The sequence below is a fragment of the Mizuhopecten yessoensis genome, unplaced genomic scaffold, assembly GCF_002113885.1.
Source record: "Mizuhopecten yessoensis strain PY_sf001 unplaced genomic scaffold, ASM211388v2 scaffold10831, whole genome shotgun sequence".
Lineage (NCBI taxonomy): Eukaryota > Metazoa > Mollusca > Bivalvia > Pectinida > Pectinidae > Mizuhopecten > Mizuhopecten yessoensis.
In genome coordinates this window covers 1,012,235-1,030,820 of record NW_018408743.1, presented here as the reverse complement: position 1 = coordinate 1,030,820, position 18,586 = coordinate 1,012,235, and the positions used below count along the sequence as shown (strand labels likewise).

Below are 18,586 nucleotides of genomic sequence, written 5' to 3'. Positions count from 1 at the left end.
TCCCACACTTAGTTACAGTTTTTGACAGTGGTACGAGGATCCTTAAGTCAAAACTTTGGATCCCATCCCCTGTTGATCCTACGTTTAACCAATGTTGCTATCCAGGAATTGAAAATATGCAACATGAACACTTGCAAAGGGAAGTAACTCTAGGTCAGAAAAAATGGCTATAAATTGCTTGGTGTTCTATAAAGGAGAATAATTAATGTTAAAAACAAGATCAGCGCTGGAGTGGAACTCTTCTTTGCCATAATAACTTGTGCAGTAGTACCATTTACCTTAACTATTTACCCTATTAGATTGAAGTTACCTTAATGAATTGTTTAAGCATATGTTGTGTGATTTAAGCTGACTTGTCCAATAAATCCTGTGTTTATGATTCAAGCAGACTGGTCAAATAAACTGTGACTGCATCAGACTTGTCCGTTAAATTTTCTGCAATCAGGCACATTAGAACTATTAAACGGTGTACTGTATTAGTTTGAAGTTCCCGTAATGTGTTGTTTCAGTTTGTTTGGATAGCTGTCAATATTGACAATGTGTTTATAATTGCAGCAGTCTTGTGGCCCTACAGTCCCTGCCTAACAGTGAGTCACACCCAGGTAGTAGATCTGTGGCCCAACTGATACACTGTCCACTGTTAGCTCACCTGTCCACTGCATTGATGACTGACCACTGGCCAAGCCTCCTCTGTCAGGTAGGTTGGCGTTTTTTTTTATTACCTGTATTAGAATGTATTGGTCAGTAAACTGTGTCCACTTCTAGTGTTACACTCTTATCTGAAGTGACCATCATTGATAGCCCGGAGTGACCTCTTCTATCTCCGCAATTTTCACCCTGGAGTTAAAATCTCGGAGATTACTGTAATATTAAGTGATAAGTGACTTTTTTGGTATGTGTTTGTGCATGCTGATCAGGGAATCGGCTCAACGTCTGTGATTTTTACTTGTCCTGCTCAACACAAGGTAAGTCTTATCTCATGTTAATCAGCTTTTCTTGCAATTTCTTTTACAATTTACATAAAAAAATGTTTTAGATCCTTCGCCTGAGTGTTATTGACAGCAAGCTGCCTTTGACGTCCAAAGGAAGTCTATGTAATGAATCAATAACACACAGAGAGGGCTTGTAAACCGCTCAAACAACATTTTTACTTTGTTGAAGTTTTTGTCAACAAAAATGTTTCAGTAATTTGCTTTCATCATATTTCGCTTTTATAACAAACAGTAAAAAAAACCTGAGTGCACAAAATCTATAGCAATTTTGTACAAGTATGGAGATTAGGTATTGTTGGTTTGAGTCGACCGACTCATTTCTATGGTAATTTTCCTCGCAACAATGTTTAAAAATCATCGCAGAGCAGCAATCACAAAAATTATTCTGATTGGTATGCTGACTTGCCGTGTACAGCAGAATTTCTTCGTCTACAAATTGATTTCCAACTATTAATAGGTTGTTGTCATTATAATACATGCACTGTAATATGCGATGCCAATTATCACATAGGCGTAGATCCCTTCGTATTAAAATGTCTAAGTCGGACGCTCAGTTGTACGGATATACAACAATCGCATTGAACCCATCTAATTTGAATTTTTGCAAATTCTCTTCCCGATTTCGGACAAAAACTTTAAGTAATAAATTAGTTTGGGGATTTGTGATGTCCTGTTGAAAAAATTAAAACCCCTGTCTTTCTGAAGAAATTTAGACCTCTCGTCTTTCTGATTTTCTCTGCGAAGTTCCCCGTTGTGTAGAGCTTCAGTTCCATCATCATTACACCATTATCATCCAGTGTAATTCTACTGAGTGACAACTTTTTAAAAATATGGCTAATATTTTAAAATCTTTAAAATAGCAGATTACTCATCATGCCAGGGGGGCTAATGTTCTGTGTCGATCATCCAATCAAATGCTTTGCATCGTCACATGACAGCTTATAGTTCCTGTGACGTTTATCTTGTCAGCCTGTGATCGCCTGACTATTTCTGATATCAGATCAGCGTTAAAAAATATTGGGGAAATTAAAAAGCTGTTGATGTTGGTTGTGTCTGCATGTTTAATAGTTGTTACTTTCATGTCAAAAATGCATCATCTCTGCTTGGCTTGTTCATGCTAAGCAAGGGAATTCAAATTTGTTTGTGTAAAATACAGCCTACATTGATGGGAGAGATTGAAATAACAGTGTTTACTATGATTTAATTTCAGGTAAAGTAGGTCTCTCGGTTGCACATAACATGGAATGTCAATGAAAATTGATTAGCGTAAAACCCATAAAGTCTCCAATACAATCTTCATAGGGATGAATTGAATGAGAAAACAATTCAGTTGTGAATTCAATAGGGGGAGTTTGTCTTTCCAATTATTTAAAACAAAAAAAGCGTTTGTACTATTCATCAGCAAAGCAAGAATTAATGGCATACAGTTTTCTGGGTAACAGTGATTAGACGAAAGAAATTAATGTCAGTTCAGTCATCCAAGGGATTGGGGTATATAAGGCTGGAGAATCCAGGGAGTGTTTCTAAATAATGTGTAGGGGATGGGGGTTTCTGTTAGGTGCGTGTTCAGAGAATGAGAGGTATACAAATAGGTGTTCAGTGGCAATTTAGCGGTAATTTCCAGGAGTGAGCTATGCCAACTGGTTTCCGGAAGCCCCCAGAGACTCTGATGTAGGATGTATATATAATACGATAGTTCAGAAATGTGTTGTCGCTATAATGTCATTGTCTTCTATACTGTGTTCTACTTGGCTAGCAGATTAGAGCAAGCAGACGGTCAATTTGTCTGAAATACATTTTGCCAAGTAAGCATTTCCTTGACTTTGTTTTCCCAGTGTATGCTGAAGAGTTCCTGTTTACCAATTCTAGGGAAGAGCAAATTACTTTACAGAAACTGTATTTTTTAAAAAATTTTACTGAAACACAAGCATAATTGCTGCTTAATTTTAATTTTCATCTTATATTTTAAGAAAAAAGGAATGGTCAACTTAGTGCTTATAGATTACTTAAAAGAATGTTAAGAAGCTAAAAAATTTGAATGAAGCTTTATTTTTAGATAGATATGTTCAAAACCTTTGTAGCCATTTGTCATTCAAACCATGATAGATCACTAACAATAACAGGAAGGCAAACTATTTGTACACGTTTTTTGACAGAACATAAAGACCTTTGTCATAGACTGTTATTTCAGATTATCATAGATTAATAAGAGGAATTTTAAGATGGTAAACAATTTGTACAACATTTACAGGATCAGATGGTATGAGCACGGATGTGTCATAACCTTTTATATCAGATGAATAGAACGCTGATCGGATAAAACAAGAGTATAGTGTTATGCTGTCTGCACTCTAGGTTCTTACCCAGGTCTGTTTATACACTTAGTACAGTATGTTGGGGGGTCAACGAGGTGTAACACACAAACCGTTCAAGCAGAAAACAGGACTAATGTTAATCCTCTTCAAATTGATGGTATTTTGTTTTGTAACATTTATGTTAAAGATCAATATGTTTGGTTGGTCTTAAATGTCTTTGTGTCTGTATAATTCGCCATATGGGCCTGTACCGAGATCCAAGGGACAAATGACTTAAATTTTCTGTATTATAACAGTCGGGTATTTTGAATTTGGACAGTCGGCGATTGAGAGGGATTCGGATATTGAGTGAAGCCGGTACTTTTATTGTTGTACCGTTTTAAGTATTTGTCAATATTGTGCTTGTGTGACGATAATTACACCGGTGCTTCAGACGTCATCAAAAGGGTTTTCTACATCACATGCTTGTCAAGTTTTCCAGGTGATACCAGGATGACAATCAAATGCCACGGCCTTTTCAAGCGTAATTAAAACCTGCCTCTGTTCATATACAATGCACCTACACGGGTATTTGTTCGATTATTGTGTTCGTCTACTAATCAAAGATCGTATTTTCTATATATGGTATTGCAAAGCATTCTATGGCATTTGACCTATGAACATCCTGTTTATAGTGACAACCAAATACACAATGTCTGCAGTAAGCTGTTTCTGATTGAAAATAGTCATGTTTCGTGGTCAGGAAATATTTGGTGTTTTGCTTGTACCGTTATGACTCTTTGCTATGTCTGCTATGTCAGACGATGTTCATTTGGACAGTTCTATGGGTGGTATAGGAATGCACAAATACTAAGGGGACCGTTAATACATTTAGTATGGACGGTAATGATATCGACCGTTATTCAGAAAACGACTGTCATTAGACAAAGACATAAAGTTTGCCAGCTAGCATCCATCATCACACAATATACCTGTCAATACCTGTGTTTTTACACCTGTGATATGGCAGTGATCTTGGTCATGCGTCACTGAACTAGACAAAACCTTTCCTGCCATAGGCGATATATGTCCTCATAAGACCATGAGGAGAATCGTAAGATTCCAGATAACCTATTGATTCCCTAAAGATAGTGTACACTGCAGGTCTTAGGGGCTAACAGGCAGGTTTGGGTCAATGAGATTATAGCTCTTTATCAGCAGAGATTATACTTTCCCCAAGCAGTTTGATTGAGACATCAAGGAGACACGCATGACTGCTTTTGACGGAAACCAAAGTCTTAATGGTCGATCATCATGTAATATATATTTATACAGTCTTAATGGAAATTAATTCGGTCAATTATTTTTCTTCTTCGTAAAAATCAGACTTGGTACCAGTTGTTTTAATCTAACTGGAAGCTATCAGCTTGCTTGATATCAAATTAATCTATATAAAATCAATTTAATTTTTCTTTTCAATTGTCGAAAGGATAAGATGACCAGAATTAATTTTTCTTAGTAGCGTGAATCAACAGAATTGAAACATAATTTAAGTGTTCCTATTTTGTTTCAAAAAGTTGGTCTGTTAGTTTTGAGTTTTTGGAAGTGTAACGTTACAATTATTGGGATATTCATTGAGGTTTATTGGTGCAGAATAAACCAAATGAGTTCTGGTGAATATTCCTAAAGGTGTTTCATGATCTAAGCCTGTGAGATTTTTTGAGGTATATACTTCCTGTTTGATTTTAAATTTGTGTAGAGTGTTATCCGAAATTTCAGTAATATTTGTGAAAATTCATTTTAACATTCTATAATCAGATACCTGTGTTGTCATTATTTCAGACTTATAGATAATACTTTTAAATACTTCTAATGAAGTTTTTAACCATAAGCATGAAAATGGGTATTCCTGAAATGTGTGGGTGGTTTTTTTCGGTATGCGATAAAGAATTTGACTGAGGAGATGTAACAAAACGTTGTATAAATAATTAACATTGGTGTGAGGATTACAGTCAATACCAAACAACAACAAATTGTTGTATTAAGTCGTATTATAAGGGTGTTCAGCTGTCACAATATTTGTTCTAGGAGTTTAAATAATTGCTATTTAAAAAACATTCCATAAAGGAAATTAAGTCATGAAGATATTTATTTGGAATCTACAAGTATCGGCAGATCTTGGCCATGCAAGCTTGAAAAATTCTAGAAACAGAAAAGGTTTTAGACAGGGTGGTCTTTTTTGTACTCTGTTCTTCAAGGATCAATCTGAGTTGAAATTCTGTATCTATCTATATCGAATGAGTAGCATGTCTGTATAAATGTATTTTGTTTTTAGCATTAACAAAAAAGATATAAATTTCATGAAATCTAGAAAATTACACTGGAAGAATTATAATAGCTACTCTCAAACATAATTAATAAACACCCAGTGTGCTAACAAATAGCAACTTGGGAAAATAAGAGTAATCGCAGGACTGTCCAAAATTTTCAAAATATATAGCTTTAATCAACACTTTTTTCAAGTAAGTCAGTAATTTTCATCTGTGATGAAGGTATGGGACGCTTAGACAAGAAAAAGGACTTATAGGTACTTATAAGGGATAGGGCACATTTTAGGTTAAATATGGTACATTACTTAAATAAATATTGCTTCATACAATAATTTTTATGCAGCTTTTGTACATCCTAAAATATGGTTTGATTTTGATGTTGAAAAATGTGAAGGGTAGTTAAAATATTATAAAAGAGCATAAAAAAAAAAAAAAAAAAAAAAAATTTAAAAAAAGAAAAAAAAAAAAAAAAAAAAAAAAAAATATCTGAAATTTGCAAAACTTAATTTTGGATACAAATATACAGTGTTCGCCTCCATCCTTAGGATTTTGAATAAGAAGCATAGATATTTTAAATCCTGGCCTTAACTTCTGTAGAGCTGTTGTTGATGGTGTTTAGGATGACTGGGTGTCAGTTCATTACCTCTATTGAACCTTACAAATGCTTTGGCGCTAAGCTGTGTGAAAATTGCCTTTCAAGTACACTTTGTAAAGCTAAATAAGGAGAAAAAACATCGGGTTTACATGGGAAAAAACATCGGTTTTCATGGCATTGTTATTCAGTAAGGTAATAAACCAGAAGAAGAATATCACTTCTTGAATCTCTGGAGTCTCATTATATCCACTCAATTACCTTCAATTTCACGACTATCAATCCTATTTTTGCTTTTGATATTAATCTACCACCCTCCTTGCGGAAGGAGTTTAAGGTGGATAATGCCATTGTGGGAGAGCGGCTTGTACAGGGTAGGGTCAGTCATCCGTGTCTGAGGAGATAGCTCACCCTGGGAAGATATCTACAGATCTAACCCCCTAAATGTGTCACACTGGGGCCGTTTTACAATAGAAAAAGGGATGCTGGGGTTGACACTTTGGTCCCAGTTTCACAAACACTTATCAATTTCGGGAAATTCCCTAACAGAAGATTTCCTATAGGAAAGCATCATTAGTGTGATGGAAAACCATAGTTTAATGGTATTTTTGTTAATTTCAGGAATGCTTTCCTATGGAAAATCTTAAAATCAGGGAATTTTCTTTAAGTTAAGAATATTTGTGAAATGGGGGGCCAGCTGCCTGGGTAGTGGGAAGCTATTGGTATGGTGCTTGAAGTATTGGGAGGCAGGGGTATGTCTCTCAGGGGTAGATTTCATTTCAGATAAAGTTAATACCCTTTTCAAAAACTAATGGGTATGGAAAGTGACTTGTGACACTTCAGGATAGGTCCGAAAGGGGTGCAGGAAGAATCAGATGTCAGAGATTTTGACATAAATTGCGAAAAGTTTAGTTACAGAGCATATTGACAGATCAGGGCTGAATTTTTTTTCACTTGTCTTTTATTTAAGCTGTCTTGAGCAAATACACAGATATTTTGCATACAAACAACAGCCCTTTTTGAGTGTAAGTGTTGGGCTGACATCCCCATAAATCTGAAGTGGATGGAAGGACGAAGTAAAACCTTCGAAAAATGGTCAAACCTCAATTTCACAAAAGAAGTTGAACCCTGCGTACAAATGAACTTTTCTTAGAATTTGTTGTTGTTTATATACATTTACTGTTGCAGGTGATTCCTTGAATTTTGTCAACATTTCTCTTCAATGAAACTTTCAAAGAAAACTCAAATTTCAAAATTGAAGTTTTTGCCAAGATTTAATTAATTTTTTTCATATTACATTTCATCTTTTAAGATCATCTTAAGTCCTGAGATGTTAGAATACTGTTGTAATAAAGGAATATAAACTATTCATTCATGGTGTATTTTAGATTTGGAGTGCTAATGGACAAGTTTGAAAACTCAAGTGTCTTAAAAAAACTGGTGCTGTCTTATGATTCACAAGTTCATCTTGTAATACTTTAGACCATCACTAATGTTAACAAGGTTTGATATTTGTCATGAGGATTTTGATGGTTTTCAAATGATTTTCACATCAAATATGATATTTGGGTAATATATTTTGAGCTATTTCTACAACAAATCTTATTTATCACAAAGCTGAATTTATTTCATTGCTTGAATATCTAAACCAATATGATTGCCATTATTTTTCATTATCAAAATATTTCATGATGCGTAAGTTTTCAAGATCATCCACCCAATGAGAAATTACTTCTTTTCGTGGAAATGCGAATTTGAAGAAAATAGTTGAAAATTGGGAATAATTCAGTAAGAATGCGTCCAATCCACAATGACCACCCGGCTGTCATGCTCCGGCTGATAAAAATGACCACCGGACTTGCTCTGGCCCCCACACGATGTTGAAACTCCATGTATAGATATTCTGAATGAACACTGGAAACATCTGCTGCAGTCACAGGCTGTTGACAGGAGTGTGTGCTGGATGAGTCAGTTTTGTAGGATATTAGGGATGTGACAGGGTGGTGTGCTAGGTGTGTGAACGTTATAGAATATTGAGCACTTCGACACGGCTGTGTGCTAATTGTCTGGGTGTTATAGATGGATATTAACGGAACAGCATGTCAGGATCACTGGACCATTTAAGTTCCGCTTCACTTGATAGTTATTTAATCAAAACATACGGTCACTATATTTCACAAGTCAAAGACACCGTTTTAATACATGGGTTAGTATAAACACAATGTGTATATGCATTTACATATAAAAAGTACTTGGTCTGGTCATTATTCATAAATAACACAGGTTATTAGAACTGGGAAAGAAAAATGTCTTTAAAGAGGAGCCTGCAGCCTATTGCGGCCGGTTGAACACCTCTTTGACAAGAAACATACACCTTGGTTTTGCCATAGGCAAGCCGATGTCAAACCACTCACTTTGATCAGTCCTGCTGACAGGAAGAAGATCTCTATTCACCAACACTTTTCTGCAGATTTTTCACATAAATCAAATTAATCAACTAATTTGTTATCTAGTAAACCGACTTTCAAAGGGATGTTTGAGGGTTTCCCCCGTTTGACGGTAGCGTGGTTAGGCCTGGTTTTTACCTGTTAACTCTTATGATCAAACATTCAACCATGACAGTATTGATATCAGTTAATTGGGTAATTTTGATTTCAAAGCCGTAAATAATGAGACAGCCATATTGGCGTAACCATGGAGATTGTTGTCCTCCATTCACCTCAGGTGACAGTAAAACAAATTTGCTATCAGCCATTTGGATGGTCAACTTTTGCTGACCAGCCACACCTAGGGGCCAACTGGTGCAAGTGGTCATCTTTTACTGTGCCAAACAGACACCTGATGTGGGAAATATGACAGAGCAATCATCAGTAATTATACCTGGCCAATTTCTTTGAAGACCTTGATGATTTATTTGACTGTTGACCCCGATCACAAATTGTCACCCACCCACTAAATGGTCAGCGATGGTCAGTGATGGTCAGTTACTGACTCTACAGGTGACAGTGTATTGGGTATCTTTAGGGATATCTATTCACTGGTACAATGCGTTTTGTGGGCTGATCAGTTCTGATTGGTCAAGTGGTCCCCCATGTGATGGTCAGTGCAGACAGCTGGGAGGTGAGATGTTTTGCTCTTTATATATGTAATACAGATTGATCAGCAGGGATGGTGATAATATGATACGGATAGGTTTTTATATCCTTCATAAATCAATAAACAATCTCAAATTCTCTTTTTGCCTTGAGTAAACAGTTATCTGGGATTTTACCGTGGGTTTCCCAGGGTTTAACCAGAGAGGTGTGGGATGCTGTACGACTCTGACAGAACTAGAATCGCCTTGACTAGATAATTTTAATTACCATTTGTCACACAGACCAGATAAACCTGGCAGTCTTCAACTGCTGCTATAAAACCTCCAGAAACAGAAACCTCTGTATACCGATGTAACTGATTCTGTTGTAATTCCTCTAAAATAAGATACCTCGATCTATACACCAATTTTACCTCTTCTGTTGTAAAACCTCCATAAGCAGACACCTCTATATACCATTTCAAACACTTCTATAGCAAAACCTCTTTAATTATACACCTCCATAAACCAACACAGCCACCTCTATAGCACTGTAGACCAACATAACCCCTTCTGTTGTAAAACCTCCCTAATCTGACACTTTTGTAACTTTTGTAGACCAACATAGCCACTTCTGTTGTAAAACCTTCCTAATCTGACACTTCTGTATTTCAATACAGCCACTTCTGTTATGATACCTCCCTAATCTGACATGTCTGTAGACCACATAGCTACTTTTGTTGTAAAACCTCCCGAATCTGATACTTCTGTAGACCAACATAGCCACTTCTGTTGTAAAACCTCCCTAAGTTGACACTTCTGTAGATCAACATAGCCACTTCTGTTGTAAAATCTTTCTAATATGACACTTCTGTATATCAATATAGCCACTTCTGTTGTGAAACCTCCCTAATCTGACATGTCTGTAGACCAACATAACTACTTTTGTTGTAAAACCTCCCGAATCTGATACTTCTGTAGACCAACATAGCCACTTCTGTTGTAAAACCTCCCGAATCTGACACTTCTGTAGACCAACATAGCCACTACTGTTGTAAAACCTCCCGAATCTGACACTTCTGTAGACCAACATAGCCACTTCTGTTGTAAAACCTCCCGAATCTGACACTTCTGTAGACCAACATAGCCACTACTGTTGTAAAACCTCCCGAATCTGACACTTCTGTAGACCAACATAGCCACTTCTGTTGTAAAACCTCCCGAATCTGACACTTCTGTAGACCAACATAGCCACTACTGTTGTAAAACCTCCCGAATCTGACACTTCTGTAGACCAACATAGCCACTTCTGTTGTAAAACCTCCCGAATCTGACACTTCTGTAGACCAACATAGCCACTTCTGTTGTAAAACCTCCCGAATCTGACACTTCTGTAGACCAACATAGCCACTTCTGTTGTAAAACCTCCCGAATCTGACACTTCTGTAGACCAACATAGCCACTTCTGTTGTAAAACCTCCCGAATCTGACACTTCTGTAGACCAACATAGCCACTTCTGTTGTAAAACCTCCCGAATCTGACACTTCTGTAGACCAACATAGCCACTTCTGTTGTAAAACCTCCCGAATCTGACACTTCTGTAGACCAACATAGCCACTTCTGTTGTAAAACCTCCCGAATCTGACACTTCTGTAGACCAACATAGCCACTTCTGTTGTAAAACCTCCCGAATCTGACACTTCTGTAGACCAACATAGCCACTTCTGTTGTAAAACCTCCCGAATCTGACACTTCTGTAGACCAACATAGCCACTTCTGTTGTAAAACCTCCCGAATCTGACACTTCTGTAGACCAACATAGCCACTTCTGTTGTAAAACCTCCCGAATCTGACACTTCTGTAGACCAACATAGCCACTTCTGTTGTAAAACCTCCCGAATCTGACACTTCTGTAGACCAACATAGCCACTTCTGTTGTAAAACCTCCCGAATCTGACACTTCTGTAGACCAACATAGTCACTTCTGTTGTAAAACCTCCCTAATTTGACACTTCTGTAGACCAACATAGCCATTTCTGTTGTAAAATCTTTCTAATATGACACTTCTGTATATCAATATAGCCACTTCTGTTGTGAAACCTCCCTAATCTGACATGTCTGTAGACCAACATAACTACTTTTGTTGTAAAACCTCCCGAATCTGACACTTCTGTAGACCAACATAGCCACTTCTGTTGTAAAACCTCCCGAATCTGACACTTCTGTAGACCAACATAGATACTTTTGTTGTTAACCCTCCCTAGTTTGACACTTCTGTAGACCAACATAGCCACTTCTGTTGTAAAATCTCCCGAATCTGACACTTCTGTAGACCAACATAGATACTTTTGTTGTTAAACCTCCCTAGTTTGACACTTCTGTAGACCAACATAGCCACTTCTGTTGTAAAATCTCCCTAACTTGACACTTCTGTAGACCAATGCAACTGTTGCATTTTCAAAACCTTTCTAATAAGACATCTCTAGATCAGCACATATGTCAGCCTCTACAATCAAGCTCATTTTTTTTTTAAATAGATTGATATTTTTATAAGTACTGTTATAGGACAAATAGACTGCATGAAGATGCCCTGCATGTGTGACTTATAGCATAGAGGTCATGCTTCGATGGAACGATCACTGTACTAGGGTGATACATAGCGGTAACAAACTCCAGCCACCCACCCCTTCCCACAGTGAAGAGTATGTTAGAGGCTCTTCTGTCAAGAAAAAAATATCAGGACATGATTTTCTCACAGCTATAAAGTGTACAGGTTTTCTTACAGCCCCTTGTACTGAGCCATCAGATACACAGAAATCTAACGTACCTGACATAACTTGATTTTCTTTAGCTGATCAAGTTTAACTAACACCTATTGTTTCCGACAAAGAACGATCAGATACTCATGAAAAATTCAAACTGTAAAAAAAAGTGGAGTCGGGTTCTTCACGGTGAATGATGACAGTGTGATTAAACTGTTGTACCTCGGTATCCCAACCTAATACTTTGATGTCGAAGGTGACACCTCAAACATTCAAATGAGTGAGTCGGATTGTTCCACTCGACTTGGCCATACCTTCTGTTTGTGTGCAGTAGTTGTTTTGGATAACTGGGTATTCATTACAATATGTGCATGTTATCATTGTACGGATCTCGTCAGGTAGATCAAAGGTAAACTCCCCAGTTCAGGTGAGTTTGCAGGGATACACATGTGACCTCGTATGACCTTTCCTCCATGCTGCCAGGGGTGATTGGCGAGGGAGGCAACAGGTGTAAGGGACAGGTGTAAAGCCAGACGTTCGGGTCAGACTGCTAACTGAGTTTTACCTGGGAGTTAGCTCAAAGTACATTTTCAAAACACTGTCATCACTTTTATAAAGGGTGGGAACGCATTTTTGTATTGATGTAGTTCCTACAGTGTTTTGATAGGGTAGATATCCCCTCGGCTAAGAATTTAATTCAAGGGTTTGATTAAATGGGTATAGTCTTGTGCTTCAAGACATAGTTAGGGTAGATATCCCCTTGGCTAAGAATTTACATCAGGGGTTTAAGTATAAGGGTATAGTCCTTTGCTTGAAGACATAGGTAGGGCAGGTATCTCCTCAGCTTAACATTGACTTCAGGGGTATAAGTATAATGGTATAGTCCTGTTTTTATAGACATAGGTAGGGCAGGTATCTCCTCAGCTTAACATTGACTTTAGGGGTTTATGTATAATGGTATAGTTCTGTTCTTATAGACATAGGTAGGGCAGGTATCTCCTTAGCTTAACATTGACTTTAGGGGTTTATGTATAAGGGTATATAGTCCTGTTCTTATAGACATAGGTAGGGCAGGTATCTCCACAGCTTAGCATTGACTTTAGGGGTTTATGTATAAGGGTATAGCCCTGTGCTTGTAGACATAGGTAGGGCAGGTATCTCCTTGGCTAAGAATTTACTTCAGGGGTTCAAGTATAAGGGTATAGTCCTGTTTTCATAGACATAGGTAGGGCAGGTATCTCCTCAGCTTAACATTGACTTTAGGAGTTTATGTATAATGGTATAGTCCTGTGCTTGTAGACATAGGTAGGGTAGGTATCTCCTCGGCTTAACATTGACTTCAGGGGTTTGAGTATAAGGGTATAGTCCTGTTCTTGTAGACATAGGTAGGGCAGGTATCTCCTCAGCTAAGAAATTACATCAGTGGTTTGAGTATAATGGTATTGTCCTGTGCTTGTAGACATAGGTAGGGCAGGTATCTCCTCGGCTAAGCATTGACTTTAGGGGTTTAAGTATAATGGTATAGTCCTGTTCTTATAGACATAGGTAGGGTAGGTATCTCCTCGGCTAAGCATTGACTTTAGGGGTTTGACCGTTTGAGTATTATGGTAATCATCAGTATTTGTAGGCAAATGTAGAGTAGGTATCTCCTCAAAAAAGCATTTTTTCGCTCAACTTATGTGCTGTATCTAAAAATATATATAGCATAATTATTTTAAGAAATAATTCATCAATGCTAGTCTGGTCCAATTAGGTCTCTCTTTTTTTAATTCAATTGTAAACTTTTGGAACATTTCAACATATACTGTCAAAATGACATTTATGAAAAATAATCTTACTGATTTCAACTTATTTCAAATATCATCTTGTTACCAAAAAATGTGTCTGATTTAGACTGAAATATATTGATACAGATATGTCTGAAACAAACGCCATAGAAATTAACAGCTATAGTAAATTCACTTTTCAATATGTTCTAGAATGTGTACATGGTCTAAATATGTCTCCCTGAAGAATCCAACATTTCAATCAATTTCTCCTCTCAAACAAGTTACTTGGTTGTGATGTCACAATTTATGTATCCAAAAGCATTATATGCATCAGGACGATTGTATTGGTTGCTGATCTGCATTTCTGGACAAGTATTGGGTAAATATCCAATTGGATGGACTTTAGGGTGAATTACAAATGGGTAGCTCTGCATAATACAAGGAAGAATGTGGTACAATTCTGGACAAGTGTCAGGTAGATATCCCTGTCAATGAACTTAAAGATACATGTACAGGGTTTGGAGTAGACTTGTGCGTAGCTCTTTACCTTACTACAGACTGGATCAGTAAAATAGTGGGGTACCTCCATACTTTTATTGTATACAGTTATCCCCCCTTACAACAGGTGTGTATTTGGTTACATAAGGCACGTATCTTAATGAGTAGTGCCAGACTTGTGAAAGGTAAACCCGTGTAGATTGGACGATAGCGTCACCTGTACAGGTACGCCTAATCAACCCTTACCCGCTGAACCGACACTGTGGCTGGCCAGGTGTAACACCTACAATTATTACATTGATTTCGATTTTCATTCATAACTTGTATTTCGCTACTTTTCCACCCCTACCACACCCGAGACTACACTGCGGCACTCACCTGAGTAACTGATTAAAGGTGAAACTGCATACAAGTGTACATTGTAATATCACGTTTTATTCTGACTGTAATAGAGAAACATATGTATCCCATAATATATGAATTTGTTTTAAATTAAGTACAGTTCAAAATTATTCTGACCAAAACAGGTAACAGTTTTATATATTGATCTTAAAAATAAAAATTCAAAAGTGTGAAACACTAGCTCTCTTAAATCATGAAAGAATTTCCATTAAATTCCCAGATTTTCAAATTTCGATTATCGATCATTGAAGGACCTTTTTTGCCAGAGCCATTTATAATTGTGTCTTTCGGACCATTTAATATGCTAATCACAATAATATATAAATCACAATACCGTAAGTTATACCAAACTTATACTAAAACTTTTAAAATGTAGCGTACTGTCTTTCGTCTGTCTTTGTGAGAAATATTTAGCATATATTTAAGTAGGCCAATAAATCTACCTACCCACTTAGCTCAGGTAACGTTCGAGTGATGCTGTGATGAAACCCATCTTTCTATCTTTTGTATCTTCGATGCGAAACTAATTAATCTATAAAATAGTATATTTATGAACCTTGTACAATGCTTTTGGCTTGAATTGTGTTTATTACACATTCCGCATCATAGGAGAGCGTGTCTGAGGCAGTTTTTAACATGTCTGAGGCTGTTTTTAAGCGGAAAACCCAGGTACTTGCTACGGGGTACTTAAGTTACGCATATAAACACATAATGACTTTATAAAGATTATCCCAGAGGTCCGCCTAGCATATATTCCCACATACACTAACGCTGGTAAAAATACGAAAACAATTTGCAATCAATATCAAATGAATATTGCATTACATACCTATCTTTCCTCCCTGGGTTTACTCGGTGCACACACCTCTGTGGGGGGTCATCACCTGTTAATGACAGGTAAGGATGTTTTGCAATGTAAACGTTTCAATAATACATCCCGACAGTTTCATTGTAGTGAGTTAATGGGTAAAAGGTGAATACGTTCCAAATAAAATTTACTATATTAGAGATAGTTTCAGTTGTTACTAAGTGTATTTGTGTTGTTTCAGAGAAGTATCTGGTGTCTTTTGCACTTTTTGCAGAAGCATTAAAAGATAGAAAATTGTTTAATTGGGAACTTAATCAACAACAGTCTAGAATGTCGTAATGTCAAGGTCGTTGGTGCCCCGAAAACATTTCTAGATAAACACATTGAATGAGCCACAATGGTTTGTTCCAAAAGGATGACTTCTACTAAAGAGGTTATTCAAATCAATTGTCACCTTGTCTAATAAATAGAATTTGTATGGAGTTTTTATGATATGGAAATGAAGAAAAGAAATAGGGGTCTGTTTTGATTTAATATAATATGATACCAGAGCAGAAAAGAGGCATCAGTAGTTCTATAGTGAATTGTATAGAGAGCTGAAGTATCAGTTGGAAATAGGGGGGCCCCGGGGGGGATGAGAGAGAGAGAGAGAATGTGTAACGAGGGTGGTGTAGGGAAGGGACAAAAGGACGGGTACTTAAGGAGGGAGAAGGTAAAGCAAGGAGAAAAGAGGGCCTGGGGAAGGTAGGGGATGGTAGGGAGAGTGAGAAGGAGGGATAGGCAAAGAGATAAGAGGATGGGGAGAGATGGGGGTAAGGTTGGGGTGGAGTGTAGGAAGAGAAGAGGATGAGATGGAAGGTAGAATAGAGGAATGTGATAAGGAGAGATTGGGGAAGGGAAGAGGGGCATAGGGGAGAAATGGGTAGTAGAGGAGAGGGGGTTAGGGGAAGAAAAAGAGTAGGTAGGGAGAGATGAGGATGAGATAGTGGAGGAAACCAAGGGGCAGGGATGCAGAAGAGGAGGTAGAGGTTGTATGGAGAAGGAGATGGGGTAGGGAAAAGGAGATGGGGTAGGAAGAAGGAGATGAGGTAGAGAGAATAGAGGGGAAAGGGACAGAGAGGAGGGGGTGGGGGAGAGGAGGAGGGGGTAAGGAAAGGGGGAGGGATAGAGAGAATGGTGTAGAGACGAAGAGAAGGATGTAGGGAAAGAGTGGGTTGGGATAGAGAGAGAGGGAGATGGGAGACTAAGTAGCGGGTAGCGGGAGAGGGGTGGAACAGGGAGAGAAGGGGTAGAAAAAAAAGGAGGAGGAGGGTAAGGAGAGGAAGATGGGGAAAGGACAGAGAGGAGAAGGTAGGGAGATAGAGGGATGGGAGAGTAAGTAGCGGGTATGGGGACAGGAAGATGGGGTAAGGACAGAGAGAAGGGGTAGGGAGATAAAGTGAGGAGGGCATCGGAGAGGAGACAGAGGGGTAGAAAAAGAGTGGGAGAGTGAGATGGGGTAAGGACAGAGATGAGAAAGTAGGGTATGAGGGGATGGGAGAGGGGAAGGAACATAGAGGAGGGGGTAGGGGAGATGAGCTTGGAACAGGGAGAGAAAGGGTAGGGAGATAGGACAATTGGAGAGGGGAGAAGACAGAGAGGTAGGAGAGTAAGAGGGTGGGGAGCAAACAGAGTTGGGGTAGGGAGAACATGGAGAGGTACGAGGGAGAAAAAGTAATTGAGGACAGAGAGGGATAGAAAGAGAGAGGAAGGAGATAGAGGAGGACGGTGTAATAGACCAGTGTTGCCTGCTATCTGACATATCTTAGCTAATCTACACATACCATTTGTAAACATGTTTTGATAGTGGCCACTAGATCATCTAAAAAAACATCACACAATGGCATTAAACACAATAAATGTGTACGGTTTGTTAAAAAAGAACAAACAATTCAATATTTAGTAACAAATTATTCACTGGCAGTGTTGGTAATAGGACTATGCTGAAAATTTAATGGGGATCGTCGGAGATTTAAATCGCCAACACCTTTGTCCTAATGTTGCAGAAGTCGATAACTAAGTCTGATTTAAGACGGATCAGATCACATGACATGGAGGTAACAAAGCCCAGTGAATATGCTAATTAGATTGTCCGGGAGTTCTGAAGTGTAATTGCAGCCATCATGCTCCACTTAAGAAGATAAATGAATTAGCATTATGACTCTGAGTGGCATATGGAAAGGTGACAGTGGTCATAAGATACCTTGACAAAATTAATAATCTTAATATAATCAGAGATCCTAAAAGAATCAGATCTAGGAAGATGCATGGCGGCTGATGCATGGATTGGGCTAAAGGTCGTTGGGAAAGGTCGCAGCGAGGAAAGGCCAGGTGAGTTGAGATCATAAAAAATTTAAATATCGAAAAAATTAAGTCTTTTAGAAGAGGTGTCATCTTTGTACTAGATTGAGCCTGTTGGGTGTATCCGTATCAGATCAGGACCTGTCAGTCGATGGGAAATAAATGAGTAACGTACAAGGTTAAGGCATTATAAAGAATTACTCTGAGATTCTGCAGCTCAGCGTAATGCGACAAGGTTGTCACAGGCGTTGTGATCCAACAAGTCAATGAGACTGCCGTTAAGCTGATTGCTGCAACAGAATTGTAATTCATCAAAACCAGGTATTGATCCACAATACGGCACCCAGCCGAGCCCCTCACTACCTCACAGTTCATGTGTTCCTCTGCAGCTTGGAGGGTACGTACAGCTCCTTGGATGGACAGGTAATGTTGGGCCTTGCCTCTCTGCAATCAAACCACTGGAGATCCATGACGGAATTATCTGGTTATTAAGTCATCAACTGAAAGAAGACATGAACTTATTGACAACTATGATGGATTGTGTACGATACTGCTATCTCACGATGAAGGATCTTTCACACTGTTAGTGTCACTAACGAGTTTGCTCCCAGGTAAGTCAGCGCAGGTGTTGTCATAGTGAAAATGGGGTGTGCATAGCATAAGGAGGGGGAATCTACAAGGTGTGGTGGTAATGTAGGCAGGGTGTAGATTGGGGGGGGGGGGGG

At 38.2% G+C, this 18,586-nt stretch overlaps 1 protein-coding gene across 2 annotated transcripts in view; it reads left to right on the top strand.

Moving 5' to 3' along the window:
* Positions 1-580: 580 nt before the first annotated feature.
* Positions 581-18,586, top strand: part of LOC110462797 (delta-like protein D) — a 101,811-nt gene continuing 83,805 nt past the window's right edge. The window contains exon 1 of one of the 2 annotated variants that reach the window (XM_021516978.1): positions 581-697. The gene's annotated coding sequence lies outside the window, so the exon portion shown is untranslated. Of the gene's footprint in view, positions 698-18,255; positions 18,473-18,586 lie in introns of those variants that run through there. The other variant, XM_021516979.1, reaches the window with a different exon arrangement.